This window comes from Echinops telfairi, unplaced genomic scaffold (assembly GCF_000313985.2).
Source record: "Echinops telfairi isolate 266 unplaced genomic scaffold, ASM31398v2 ScPeMD7_2;HRSCAF=8, whole genome shotgun sequence".
Taxonomy (NCBI): Eukaryota; Metazoa; Chordata; class Mammalia; order Afrosoricida; family Tenrecidae; genus Echinops; species Echinops telfairi.
The window spans coordinates 58,114,326-58,128,487 of NW_022103898.1; the positions used below are offsets into that span (position 1 = coordinate 58,114,326).

At 38.5% G+C, this 14,162-nt stretch overlaps 1 pseudogene; it reads left to right on the forward strand.

Annotated features, from left to right (window-relative positions):
• The first annotated feature begins 12,911 nt into the window (after window positions 1-12,911).
• Window positions 12,912-13,212, forward strand: LOC115870485 (annotated as a pseudogene).
• The last annotated feature ends 950 nt before the right edge of the window (window positions 13,213-14,162 follow it).

The window sequence follows — 14,162 nt, forward strand, 5'->3', positions numbered from 1 at the left end:
ACACACACACACATACACACACAAATGAAATCATTGTAGCAGTATTTGCGATACTCAAAGGAGCAATATTTTCAATGTTCATCAAATGATGAATAGACAAAGATAATGTAGTTTATATAGACGAATAAAAAAATATCTGGTCATCAAGTGAAATTAAGGCTTAATAAATGCCACAAGGGAAAATGTTTGAGAACATGCTGAGTGAAGTCAGTCAAAAAAGAAATTATTTTATATATCTCATTTGTAAACAATATCTAGAATAGGCAAACATATCAAAGTTCATTAACAGTCAGAACTACAAAGTAAGGAGAAGCCAGGAGTCAATGTGTATGGGGCATTTAATTTTTGTTAATGATGATAGAAGCATTTGGAAATGGAAAGTGAGTAATGGTTGTAAAACATGAATATAATTGTCACTGTGTCATGTAATTTTAATATTAATTTAATTGTCACTTTATAATATAATTTTAGTACTTTTTATGTGTACTAATACCCAGATGTATACATGCACTACTATAAATTAAAATATTGAAATTGAAATAATTTTGTGAAATATGTATATACATATAGTTTTTCACTATAATTTTTAAAAGATGAGAATTAACTTTTGAGATCAAAGAAATTTATTAAATAGGAGAATTAACCATGAAAAAATTTTCTCAGCGTAGATTTTCAGTTCTTTGTATTGAAGAAAAATATTGATATAAAATATTCTCTAAACATATCATATATATATATAATTGCTGCAAAGTCTACTAAACCTAAGCACCCTTGTAATTACATAATATTTTACTAGAATATGCATGTATGTTATGCGATGTCAAGCAAATATTTATTAGAAAATCAATGCCATTGACCACATACCTAAAACTTTTCAACCTTATAGTTCAAAAAAAATGTTACAGCAATAAAAGAATGTTCACATTTTTATTTCATTTTTCAATATAATTTGGTTTTATATGTAAATAAGTATTAGGAAAAAGAAGAGAAATCTGACTTTGTGATGAGTTCACCAAAATGATGCCATTTACCAGTGTATCTGAAATTACTTTTTATTATTGTTAATAATTGTTAACTTAAAGCAGCACATTTTGAATTACAATGACTGGTTCCTGCTATCATTGATCATAAATATTTTATTTATTTAGATTTTTTTTTTCTTTTAGTTGAGTGGGGTGTTTACATTTCAGGTCATCCACTGTGCATTCAACAGTTCAAACCACTCATAAACCACCCCTGTATGCTACTCCATCATCGCTGATTTATCGCCTCTTTCTTGTGGTCATCCATATTCCCTTTCACCCAAGCCAAACCTCTGGTCAGTCGCTTCATCCTCTCTCCCTTACTCTCATTTTCTTGGTAACCTCCAGAGTCTGTTCCCTTTCAATGCAAGTCTGTCTTGACTTTTATCCTTATGGTAGTGGTGTCATACAATATTTGTCAATTTGTGATTAGCTATCTACACTCAGGATAATGACCTCCAAGCCGATTCATGAAATGAGGGCTTGGGGCTTCAAGTTTTTATTGTTTCTAGTGATGCATTCTACTATTACATTGTGTGTGTGTGCCAAGGTCTTTACCTAAATTTCTACTGATGGGAATTTGTGTTTTTTCCAGATTCTTGCTATTGTGAACAGTGCTGTGATGACAATGGAGGGCACGTCTACTCTTGCTATGACCCTTACTCCTCTCTATACCCAGCAGAGGTAGTGCTAGATCACATGGCATTTTTATTCCCAGTGGTTAGAGGTAGCACCATATCACGTTCCATAGTACTTGCAAGTTTTAAAGCAGTAGATTGGAATTCCCCATCAGCAGTAGATTAGAATTCTAGTCTCCTTGCACTCTTCTCAGAATTTGTTTTCTGTTCTTTGTCCATGTAAGGTAATATGACATTGTTTTGATTGGAATTTCCTGCATGGCTACTGATTGTAAATATTTTTTTCATGTATTTGTGACTTGTTTGAATGCCATTTTTTGGTGACCTGTCCAAGTCCTTTGCTCACATTTTTATATTGATATATTGAGTTTTCTATAGAATTTAGATATTAGTCCCTTGCCTTTTGGGTCAGTGCTGAAGAATGTTTGCAGTCCACAGGTCCACCTTATATGCTATTGATAGAGCCTTTTGAGGCACGCATATGAACTACTTTTGGGAATCCCAGCCAAATATATTGTCTTCTGTGTGCTTCCTTCTTTATCTCTGATAGTATGTCTTTGCCTTATGGTAGGACCCCATTTTATCATTTTGTCCCCATTTTCTCCTTTATGATCTTTATAGATTTATATCTAAGTCTTTGATCCATCTTAAGTTCTTTTTGTACATGGGCTGATGTTGGGTCCAGTTTCATTCTTCTGCAAATAGAGATCAACTTTTCCCAGCACCATTTGTTGAGAATACTGTCACTTTCCCATTTAATGTTTTTTGGCCTTTTGCCAAAAGTATGTGGTCTGTGGTAGGTGTAGTTTCGGGGTGGGGGGGAGTTCTTTCTGTTCTATTGGTCTACATTCCAAGCTGTTTTGACTACCATTCTGCATACTGCGAGTACTCCTATATTGCTCTTTTAAAGAACTTCTTTGCTTATCCTAGATCATTTCATTCTTGATATAAAGGGAGTCGTAGTTTTTTCCCATGTTTTTTTTAAAGAAATGAAGGTAAGATCTGGATTGGAATTGTGTTGTATTTATATATTGCTTTGGGTAGTATTGTCATTTTCAAAGGATAAGCCTTCCTGTACACAAACAAATAATTTTTCCCATTTATATACATCTCTTTTTGTTTCTTGTAGCTTTCCATCGCTTTCTTAGTGTGGGGCTTTTCTTTCTTTGAGGAGCCTTCCTGGCAGAGTGGGTTATGAGTAGTGACTCTAACTGCCAGGTCAGCCGTTCAAAACCCCCAGCTGCTCCCTGGGAGAAAGATGTTGCTTTCTCTCTCTGTGAATCACAGCCTGGTAAACCTACAAGGGGCAGTTCTGCCCTGTCTTAGAGGTTTGCCTTGAGTCAGAATTCACTTGAAGGCAGTGAAGGTTTTTGTTTGTTTTTTCCTTCTTTACCTGGTTAGGTTTATTTCTAAGTATTTGATCTTTAGTGTGGCTATTATAAATAAGACTTTTTTCTTGATTTCTTTTTCAGGGCTTTTTTTTTAAATTAATATACAGAAAATTGATTTTTGTGTGCTGATCTTTTATCCTTCCACATTGCCAAATCTTTTGATTATTTCCAACAAATTTTCCCAGATCTTTGGGGTTTTCTATATATTAACTTGCATCACGGCAAATATTGATAGTTTCACTTGTTACTTAGCCAATTGGATTCCTTTTTAGTTTCTTTTTGTTTTCATATGTGCATTGATTGCTATAAATTATAATCTCTAACTATATTGGTGTGTCTCGTAGATTTTAGTATATTGTGTTTCCATTCCCATTTATTTCAAGGACTTTTAATATTTCACTCCTTATCTCACTGCCATCCAGTCAGGTCAGATTCAGAGTGACCTTACACTACCCCTGTGGGTTTTTGTGACTGTAATCCTTTATGAGAGTGAAAAGCCTCATATTTCTTTGAGGAACATTTCAAATGACAACCTTGTGGTTAATAGCCCAACATAGAGCCACTCTGCCACCAGGACCCCATTAAACCATCTACTACTCAGTGCTTTGTATGTAATCTGCTGTGCAGTTTCCATGCCTTTGGTTGCTTGCCCTCATCCTTTCTATTGCTGATTTCAACTTCTAGGGATTTTGGTATGAGAAAATGAGATCTAAATCTCAATATTTTGAAATGTGTTGTTTTGCTTTGTTTCTTAAAATGTAATCTATGCTAGAGAAAGTTGCATGTGCATTAGTATAGAATGTATATTGTGTTGTGGTGTTGGGAGGAGTGCTCTGTATGTCTTGGAGGTGGGGTTGGTTAATTTCATTATTTCTCCTTTGTCTCTACTGGATTTCTTTCCTGATGGTCTGTCTTTCCTATAGAGTGGTGTCTGATGTCTCCTCCTGTAATTGCTATCTTGTCTATTCCTACCATCAGATTTGTTAAAATTTGTAATGTATTTTGAGGGACTTTCATTGTGTTAATATATGTTAATTCTGGCTATGTCTTCTTATTCTATTGTTCCTTTAATTGTTATGTAGTGTCCTTTTCTGTCTCTCATTATGGCTCCCCCCTTGAGTCTATTTTATGAGGTTATTATTGCTAGACTTGCTTTCTCTTCAGGTGCCATCAGCGTGGTTAACCTTTTTCCACCATTTGATTGGTTTAGTCTCTTTTTTTCCTTTCAATCTAAGGTATGCCGTAAGCAGCATAGAGATGGATCGCATCTCCATTCTGCTGCCTCTCTAGTGTTAATCCATTACCATTTAGTGTGATTAGTGATGTGTGCTGATTTGTTGCTTTCACTTTCCTCTGTGTACATGTGATTTTGTTAATGTCTTTGTTCTTCCTATATCTCTGTTCTTTTCTAAATATTGTTTTCAGTATTTTTATTTCCAGGGTTGTTATGTTGCACGTTGGTTTCAGATTTTGTTTTGTTTTGCTTTTGACCTGCTGTTGCTTTTCTGATCAGAGTTCCCTTTCACATTTTTGTAATGTTGCTCTTGTTTTAAAAAATCCCTTTGTTTCCCCTTGTCTGGAAAGATCCTTATTTCTCCCTCATATTTGATGCTTTTGTTGGCTGTAAAAGGTTCTTCTTTAATTGTTTATTTATTTCCTTTCAGGATTTTATATATGCCGGTGCATTTTCTGCTTGCTTGCTTGTTTATTTTCTGGGGAAAAAAATGACCTTCACCTTATTGGTTTTCCTTTGTAAGTGACTCTTCTTTCCCCCCAGCTGCTTTCAGGATTCTTTCCCCATCCTTCACAGTGAAAAGTTTGTGTATTATATGTTGGGAAGATTTTATTTTGAGGTCAATTATATGTAAGTTTCTTACTTTCTTACATTGTTCTTTTTCTTCTTGTATAGTGTTAGTGACTATATTTTTAACTGTTTCTTGTACTATTGTCTTTATAGGAGCCCTGGTGGTGTAGTGGTTATGCATTGGGCTACTTAATCCTTTCCCTGCCTAGTAAACTAGAAGAGACGACACAGTCCTCTACACTATTGACAAGACTGTCCCTCTATTTTATGGACTGTGTAGCAGTTATGTATTGGGCTGTGATACCTGGTTGGCAGTTTGAAACTACCAGCAGCTCCATGGGAGAAAGACAGGGCTTTCTATTCCCATCAACAGATGCAGTATCAGAAACCCACGGGAGGATGCTGTGCGTCAGCATGGACTCCATGGCCATGAGTTTGTTTTAAGGTAGTAGCTGTAGATGTTTTGTTTGTTCCTGCTCCGGAAGCTCCATGGCAGTGGCTGCTCCTCTTCGCATTGTCCCTTGCATTTCTTAGCTTTTTTCAGATACCTTTTCTCTCTATAATGATTATTTATCTCACTGGTTGAAACTAATTCAACTTTCCATTTCTTTAATTCTAATATTCTGTACTTTACTGAGTTGTCTAATTCTGTTATCTTATTATTTATCTTCTGTAATTCTGTTTTCTGTAGGGTTTCATGTTTTTCTATTTTTTCCGTTGTTCTTGAAGATATTTTCTTCCATCACATAAAAGTACCTGAATAGCATTCTTCTAAATTCTAATTTTGGTAGTTTCAGATCCCATCTTCAGAATATTTTTTGGTTCTGGGTACTGTCCAACTTTTTGTACCTGTTTTTCTTCCTTTCTTTTTGGCTGTGTGTGAGGGGGGTGGGGGTAAGAGGATTGACAGCAATTGACTGCTGTTTTTGTGGCAACGTGGTGCAGTAAGTCGTTTATGCTGAGTCATGTGGGAATGGTTGATTTTGTCTAGTGGTGTCAGAAATTAGAAAGAAGGGAAAAAGAGCAAAGGAGACGTGTAAAAATTTATGGTGAAAGTAAGAAAAGAGAAGAAAGAACTAAAACATGAGAAAAAAGAGCAAAGAGAAGAAAAAGAGAAAATGGTAATGTGACAAAAAAAGAAGATGGAAAAAGAAAGGGTAAAAGGAGGTCTCTGCTTGGGTAGTTTGTTCCCTTGACCCAGGAATTTTGCAGCTGTGGACAGCGAGAATGATGGTGAGCCTCAGTAAGCATTTTGTGGTGTCAGGCATGTGCCTGATGAAGAAAGCATTGAACTAGATTGGTCCTTGTTAACTAATGGGACAAGAAGAGATATTCAGGATCAAGGCTAGACCTGGTGAGGTGGTGGTGAGGTGTGAATGAGCACCTAACCAAGGCTTCTCCCTGCTTGCTGGTGGGGAACTGAGAAATTGACAGCTGGTATTGAGCCAACTGCTGATGAGGTGCAGAACTTAAAAAAATGTAATACTTTTGGATCAATGTCTTCTTATAGAGATCCTATAGGACAGGGTATAATAATCCTGTGGGTTTCAGGGACTATAATTCTTTATGGGAGTAGAACATCTCTTCTTTCTCCTGTGGAAAGGCCGGTGGGTTTGAACTGATGACCTTGTGGTTAGTAGAATTAAGGGTATCCACTATGCTACTAGACCTCCTTGACGTGGAGAAACAGCACCTAATACTGGGCTTTACTTGCTTCCTTGGCACTAAGAAATTGTTGGCTGGGAATGAAAAGAGTGCTTAGCTTGTCTGGGCTCTGCTTGCTGGCAGAGCACAGGGGCATCACCAGTCCTGGGTTGGTTGGGTCTTGTTACTGGTGGGGTGCAGAAAGAGTGCCTAAATTAGACCAGACTCTACATTTTGCTTGGGTACAATGGGATCACCAGGCTGGGGACTGGGTATGGTTGCTAGTGGAGTGTGGTGAGAGCAACTACCTGGGCCTAGCCTTGCTTGTGGGTGGGGCATAGAGATCACTGGTCTGGGGCTGGACCTTCTTGGTGGTAGGGCAAATAAAGTGTCCCTAAACTGGTCAATTCCTTGCTTAATGATGGGACACAGAGAAATTTCCAGGCCAGAGACTGGGTTGATTGTTGGTGGGGTGCAGAAAGAGTGTCTAGCCTGACTAATACCTGCTTGCTTGAAAGACACTGAAAGATTGCTGGCTGAGTCCGGGCCTGCTTGCTAGTGGAGCTCAGAAAGATGGTATAAGCCAAGCTAGACCCTGCTTACTGATGAGGAACAGAGAAACCATTGGGCCCCGGGCTGGGCCTGCATGCTGTAGGGCCTGTGTGTACCTGGCATGACTCTGCTTATTGGAGGAGTTCAGCCTGCCCAGGGCTAGAAGGAGAGGTACACTGGATGTTCTCATGAGAAGGCCTACCTCTATCTCCTTTTAGCCTGCTCATTGCTGCAGACTTTGGGACATATCAGTTATGGTTTACTTAGCGTTCAAATTGTCCTCTATGATTGTTGACCACCTTGCCTTTCCTTTGTGTTGATTTTCTCTTGGTTATTTTAGAGTGATCCAATTGTATGTATGTTCCTTCAGCCATCTTACCTTGGAAGTCTATTTATTTAATGCTTTAAGCAGTAAGTTTACTTTCATTCACTCAACTCTCGATGCCAAGCTTATTGAAAACCTCTAACAAGAGGGTATACATAAAGTAGAAGTTAATGTGCCCCTATGGACCAAATCTCCCTATGTAGGTTTCCCAGTTTGTTTTTTTCTACTTAAATAATACAATATACTATTATGTAAATGAATAATTATCTCACAGATATTGACAGCAAAGTTTATCATGGAGGATACAATTAAGGGTAGGGTACACACCATTTCTGGCTATTTTATTTCCTGTGACTTTTCAAATCCCTGAAGGCATATGTGTGAAGGGAAGACTCGGGCCGCATAAGCTGCATACGTGTCATGTGATCATTGGTCTCCAGCTAAACAAAGACCGATTAAAGCAAAGCCTTTCAATGAATACATCTCTCTTTTTCAAGAAATAATTTCAAGTATCTTTTCTCCTAAGTGTCAAAGGGATAATAGAATTCTGAGACCTTATATGTTGTTCTGTTCCTTCCTAACTCTACCATCGATGCTCAAATCAGACTTTCTCTGGGAAGAAAATCACCCATTTTATATCATGACCCTGAAAATGTCTTATTGTTCACAGTCAAAGAATAAAATTAAAAGGCTTTTCTGAGATCAACAAACTGCTTGAAAGCTTGACATCATTCATTCATTGTTCTCTATTGAAATATAAAAGATAGATAGTAATACTTTACATGTCATTGAATTTGTTAGTGAGTGAATTTTGGTTTATTTTTTTTTCTTTTATTGACTAGCATCAGGATTTCAAATCAGCATTCACCAAAAATGGTATCTCCAATCTTTGATATCGTCTTAACTGAGAATGTGGAACTATCTGTGGTGAAATAAGTGGAAACATTATGAGTGACAATAGCTATTAGGTATGAAGTCCCAAGAAACAAACTTGGCTGAGTTGTCTCCTTAAATATGGTTGGGATTGTTAATTCTAGCTTATGGATTTTGTTGTCATTCAAAAATGTATAATTTCCTTCTAAATTTAAAAGTTATAATAGGAAAATAAAAGTTTTATAGAATTATTTTCTAAATTAAGACAATCACTTTGTATTTGATTGTCTATATTATGCTCAAAACTATGAGTAGCAGTTTATCCAGTCAAGCTACAGTGTTTGTCAATGATATCTTTCTTCCCTTCCTTAGAGACAGTCACTCACCACCATTAAGAAGTCGTCATCATTAAGATATTTTTGTTTGTTTCTTTGTTTGCTGATATTGGAGTAGTTGTTATGTTATGTCAGGTAGACTACAAATCCAGAGACCCATGTAAGAGAGAACTTATATCAATAAGTAATTTCATTTCAAGTAAATATCCCAGCCCACTCCAGATCAAGTCCATAAGTCCAATACTACCTCACAAGTCTGATACTAGTCCATATGTCCCGCTTTAGACTCATGCAGCCACATGCAATGATGTAGAATGCTGCATGATCATAGGCTGGCAGGTACAAAGTCTTGTGGATAAATTGGTGGTGGAAGGATCCTCAGGAGTTGGGCAGCCCTCCAAGTGTGGCCCTTCAATAGGAAGGTGAAGCAGACAGGGAGGGAGAGGTTCCCAGGACCCTCCTTATGAGGAGGCCACACCCACGAGGAGGAACCGTACGGCTGTGACCTAACAGACCGACTCCACCGTTTCACTCTACTCATCAAGTTGACACAAGACTAGGTAGCTACCAGAGTTCCTTTTTAATTTTCTTTTACTCTGGGGTTTAATTCCTTAAATAATGCCATTTTGCATTTGCTGTCTATACCTTCACACATTCAATTCACTTAGCAGTGACTATTATATCATTCCTTGCATTTACAAATATTTCATTGTTACTGGAGTTGAGTTTAAGCACTTACTTTGAGACACCATAGGGCATTGCCAAAAGAATTTTATTAAGAAACTCCTAGGAGGAAAAAAAATCTTCCAGACAGGATAGCTAGTATTTTTTAAATTCTCACTTCTGTATACATGGACTTTTAAGCATTTGAGTGAAAGAGACCTTTGTAAATATTCCTCCGGTGGGTGAACTTCTGCAGGGGATAGCAAGAAGGCTCGAGGAAATGTGGACCCAAGATGTTGCATGAACTCTGTACATGCTTTGTCCAAATTTCCATCTTTTATCTCTTGCCCTGTCTCATTTCTCCCCTGAGAGATAATTTTTTACGGGATGAGAGGTGGAGCTCTCTGATTCCCTAGTGACTCCCTGCTTTTAAGGGTATAGTGCATCATGACGCTGATTATATGAGTAGAAATCTCTCCTAATCTATTCTATATTAAAGGTGGCAAACTCAGGTGGAGATACTAGACTCGAGGCTATGAGTCATTCGTAGGCACTGGTCAGCTGTCTGTTCTTTGAAGATGGACTGGATCTGTTCTTCAGAAAATCCCACCAGCAGTTACACACAAAAGTGTTCCTAGGGGAAATTCTTAATTCTAATGTGATAAAAGAAGAGAGGTGAGGAATAAATTGGTATCCACCGATACTATGTCTGTCTAAGAAATATACTAAAAGCACATGTTACTAAACATTTCTCTCTCTTCTACTTAAATCTTAAAGATTCTTAATTTAAGCTTTATTATAATAAAAATAGCCAGGAAAGGGTTGATTGGTCTAACAGGCTGAAATGAGAAGACAAAGAACAGTAACTCATTTATCTTACATCTTCCAGCTCTGAGGACACTGTTAGGCTATACTCCCTAATGTGCATGTGCGAGAGAGAGAGAGAAAGAGAGAGAGAGAGAGAGAGAGAGAGAGAAAGAGAGAGAGTCTGCATTTATCTTTCTGTAAGCACACTCTCTCTCCCTGCTTTTTCCAGGATCTGTCCTGGCCATTTGTGTGGTTCAGGGTTAGAAATACGCATGTGCACAGAGTAGTGAAGATAACGCGTCTGGACTGATTCACAGCATAGGATGGGGTCAGGGCTCTGGGTGCTGGTTGACGCTTCCTACTGAACAAGTGCATTTTGGCTTTTGGCCCTAACTCATTTCTTTCTTTTGAGCAGAGGTTGAAGAAAGCGCAGCAATAATTAGCATGCGCTTTGGTTGGGCTTAAGATCGCTGCCATAGCAAGCACTTTAAGCTCGCAGTCCTCCTATTCCACTGGATGCCCTCTTGTCTGTCATTACTAGGCAATTTCATAGTGTTGCCCAGAGACTGTGTTCATCATCTTAGTCTAATCCATGCTTTTCCCTCCACCGCACAAGAAATAACAGTGAAAGAAAATAAGTACTATGAGTGGGATGCAGATTGTAAAGATTAGTCTTTGTAAATCTCACCTACCTCTTGTGCCCATATAGCAACTACTCCGATAAGCCTGCTGTTTGTGATGCTCTTATATTGTCTAATTCTGTGTATGCCTTCTCCCTCCCTGTATCATCTACATTCCACAGGGAGTATTGATTGCTGTACTGTCTAAACGGGGCCTTGCTGGGCTAGTAAAAGTCGACTGCAAAGCCGTTGTTCGAGGACATGCTGGCCAAAGGGCTCAAGCATTACTGTGGTGCTTCCCTCCCTCAGTAACATTGTCTGCTATTTGCCCGATGGTTAAAAATAAATTTCTTAAAGACCGTTTTAACATAACATAACTAGAGATTAAAATTATTTGAAATGACCAGCTGCAACCTGATTGTTGGACTGATGTTTCGTATCTTGTTTCGCAACACGCAATGCTATAGTTTCAATAGTTTGTCAGAATTTTCTTATCCACTTATTTCTTATGGAAAGGTATGGCATAGTGCTACAAAACATCTATTTTCCCTCAAAGGCAAGTGTGGATATTGTTTTCGTAGCTATGTATGATGCAAGTTGTGGTAGTTAAATAGTTTTCTATCAACTTGAAGATGGATGAAAGTGTAAAGGTGGACTCCAACCTGTCAATCAGGTTATAGTCTGGTGGTGCTTTATTAGGGCTGTCTCATAAGGAAGCCCTTGGAAACTTCCTCCTCTCTCTGGTATTTGGCTTTCTGCTGGTACTGAATTACTGACCTTAAGAGTTGCTGGAGCCTTGTCATGTTTCCACTGACGTTGAATCCTCATGACTTTGCACCCACCAGTCTGTGAGCTTCCTGCACTCTGCATCTTTGCATGTGGCTGCGTGAGTCTGAAGAGGGTCTTATGGGCTAGTATTGACTTGGATGGGCTGTGCCATTCTCTTTATATATAATTACTTCTTTATAGAAATCTCTTTCTTATGCATACAAGAGTGTCAATGGGTTTGTTTCTTTTAACTAGACTCTAAGTGGGATTAAAATAAGGTACTACTAGAGGTAGTAAGCTTATTGAAAAGGAGTCCATAATTTAACCTTAATTGCAAGAAGACCAAGTTTGTGAAAGCTTAAATGGTGAGGCTGATTAAAATGACAGTTAAAAATGGTTTGTGTGTGTGTGTGTGTGTGTGTGTGTAAAATTCAACAGTGCACTAGATTACCGGTGCTTGCCATGAATGTTGACAGTTCAACAGAAGCATTCTTTATCTAAGCATCTTACACTTCTACAACACAAGTAACATAATTTTAGATGAAACATATATACAATAATGACAAGTGGTAATGATTAAGTTGCACGTGCAGGTGCGTCACCCACAGGGAGGGAGACTGATCAGAGGTTGATTCAGGAGGGTGCTTCAACTCGAGTTTCAGTCCTCTCATGTGTTGGGCCACCAACTAAGGAACTTGGTCTTCTTTAGGTGAGAAAGATGCACTTAAGATGTTATGCCCAAAGTGTACAACATCTTAGACTTTTTGCACTTATCCACTAAGGCAAATATAACCTGAAAGATAAGGGCAGAAGATAATAAATAAAGATAATACAAGTGGCAAACGTATGACAGACCAAAACTGACCATCGTTAGGCAACCTTGGGAGTAATAGAAATCTAAAGAGTGTAATGCCTTTAGAAGGTTTTAAAATACAGTTGTTTCCACCTGTAGTAGGAATTTTAGCTTTAAAAAAATTTAAAGATATAGTTTAGTTCCTCTAATTTTAGGGAATTGGTATAATGACAAACAGGAAAAGTTTTATTAAGCCACTTTCTAATGAATTTTTCTCAAAACATATTGAAGAGGTTGCTGAATTTATCATCAACTTTTGTGCTTTCTTCATGATGTTTGGGAGCAAGATTTATGAGGAGTTATAAACTTATCTCTTCACCCAACAAATGACAATCCGAAACCAACAGACAGTTGCTGTTTTCAAACACCCTTTCCCATTTTGTGACATGTATTAGATTACCAGGTGTGGTCCTGCCTTCAAAAATGAATGTAACTGAAATTATTGTCATATATACAACCCTCATGGCTTATTGAATTAGTGTCCAATCACCTGAGTGATGAAGATGTACGAGTTAATAACTCATGTATTAGGAAACTCATACATGTTAACAACTCATGTATTTGATGCCCTGTACAAGTGTAAAATTCCTCTCCGCCCGACCCCCGGGCAGCCATCATGGACACCAGCCGTGTGCAGCCCATCAAGCTGGCCAGAGTCACCAAAGTGCTGGGCCGGACCGGCTGCCAGGGACAGTGCTAGCAGGTGTGCGTGGAGTTCATGGACGACACGAGCCGCTCCATCATCCGCAACGTGAATGGCCCTGGTGCGTGAGGGCAATGTGCTTTCTCTGCTGGAGTCCAAGCGAGGAGCCCGGACTGCGGGCTGCGCTGCCACCTCTCGGATGTCTGACCGACCACGTGATCTTGGGGATGAGCTGCGACCATTCAATAGAGTGTTTATATTGTATATAAAATAAAAAGTGTAAAATTATTCCCACAACAGTGTTTTAACATTGACTATAATAATGTTATTTTCATTATTAAGAATAACCTTAATCTTTATGGGAATTAATTAATAAGAATTTCCTTAATCCTTACGGGGATTATCTATGATATACTACAATACAGTGATGAAGCTATCTCCAAAAGTGAACCAGGAACATATAGAAACTATATTTATATGAAGAGATTTTGAGCTCTTGCTTAATCATTGTCTTAATGTTAAATAAAAAAAAATAGTTCTTGTGACATGGCCCTGCCCCATACTTACCCATATGAGATCCCTGAAGATATGGGTGCCAATGCAAAATGTGGTGTGGAAATCAAATAGTGTCCGACTGTCAGGTGAAATAGTGCCTTGGGTCTTAAACAATTGACTCCAAAGAAGCAGCCACTTAATTCAGGAGTTACCTAAACCCACACAGAAGAAGTACACCAGTGTGATAGGTAGGTTTATTGTGCCAACCTGGCCAATAAGAACATGTGGGATTAATAAGGTTGCAGTTTGATTGGAGGGCAAAAAGATAAATGGCTTGGTGTGCCCCACCTCTCTTTCTCTTGCTCTCTGGTGATCAGGCCAGTATCTGACTTTCTTAGCTAGTTATCTGCCTCAACTTGTGAGCTATACTATCTGTGGGAAACCCAACCCCTGGATGGTGTCATTAGAGAGTAAGGTTCCTGTAAGGTAGTTGAGAGGCGCCAGAGACCAAATCAGTCGAATTAGAACAAACAGGCTTTATTAGGGAGAAAAAACCCAGCCTGGGCGAAGTCCCACAGTCCACAATGTCTGGGCAATGGGAGTCACATCGCAGGCTACAGGGCTGCTGCTTATATGGACAGGTATGTCCGAGTTCCTGGAATGTAAGGTGTTTTCCTGGTTCCAGGTGTATTCATGGTGAGTGCAGAGTGGTGGGAAAGAACAAAGCGG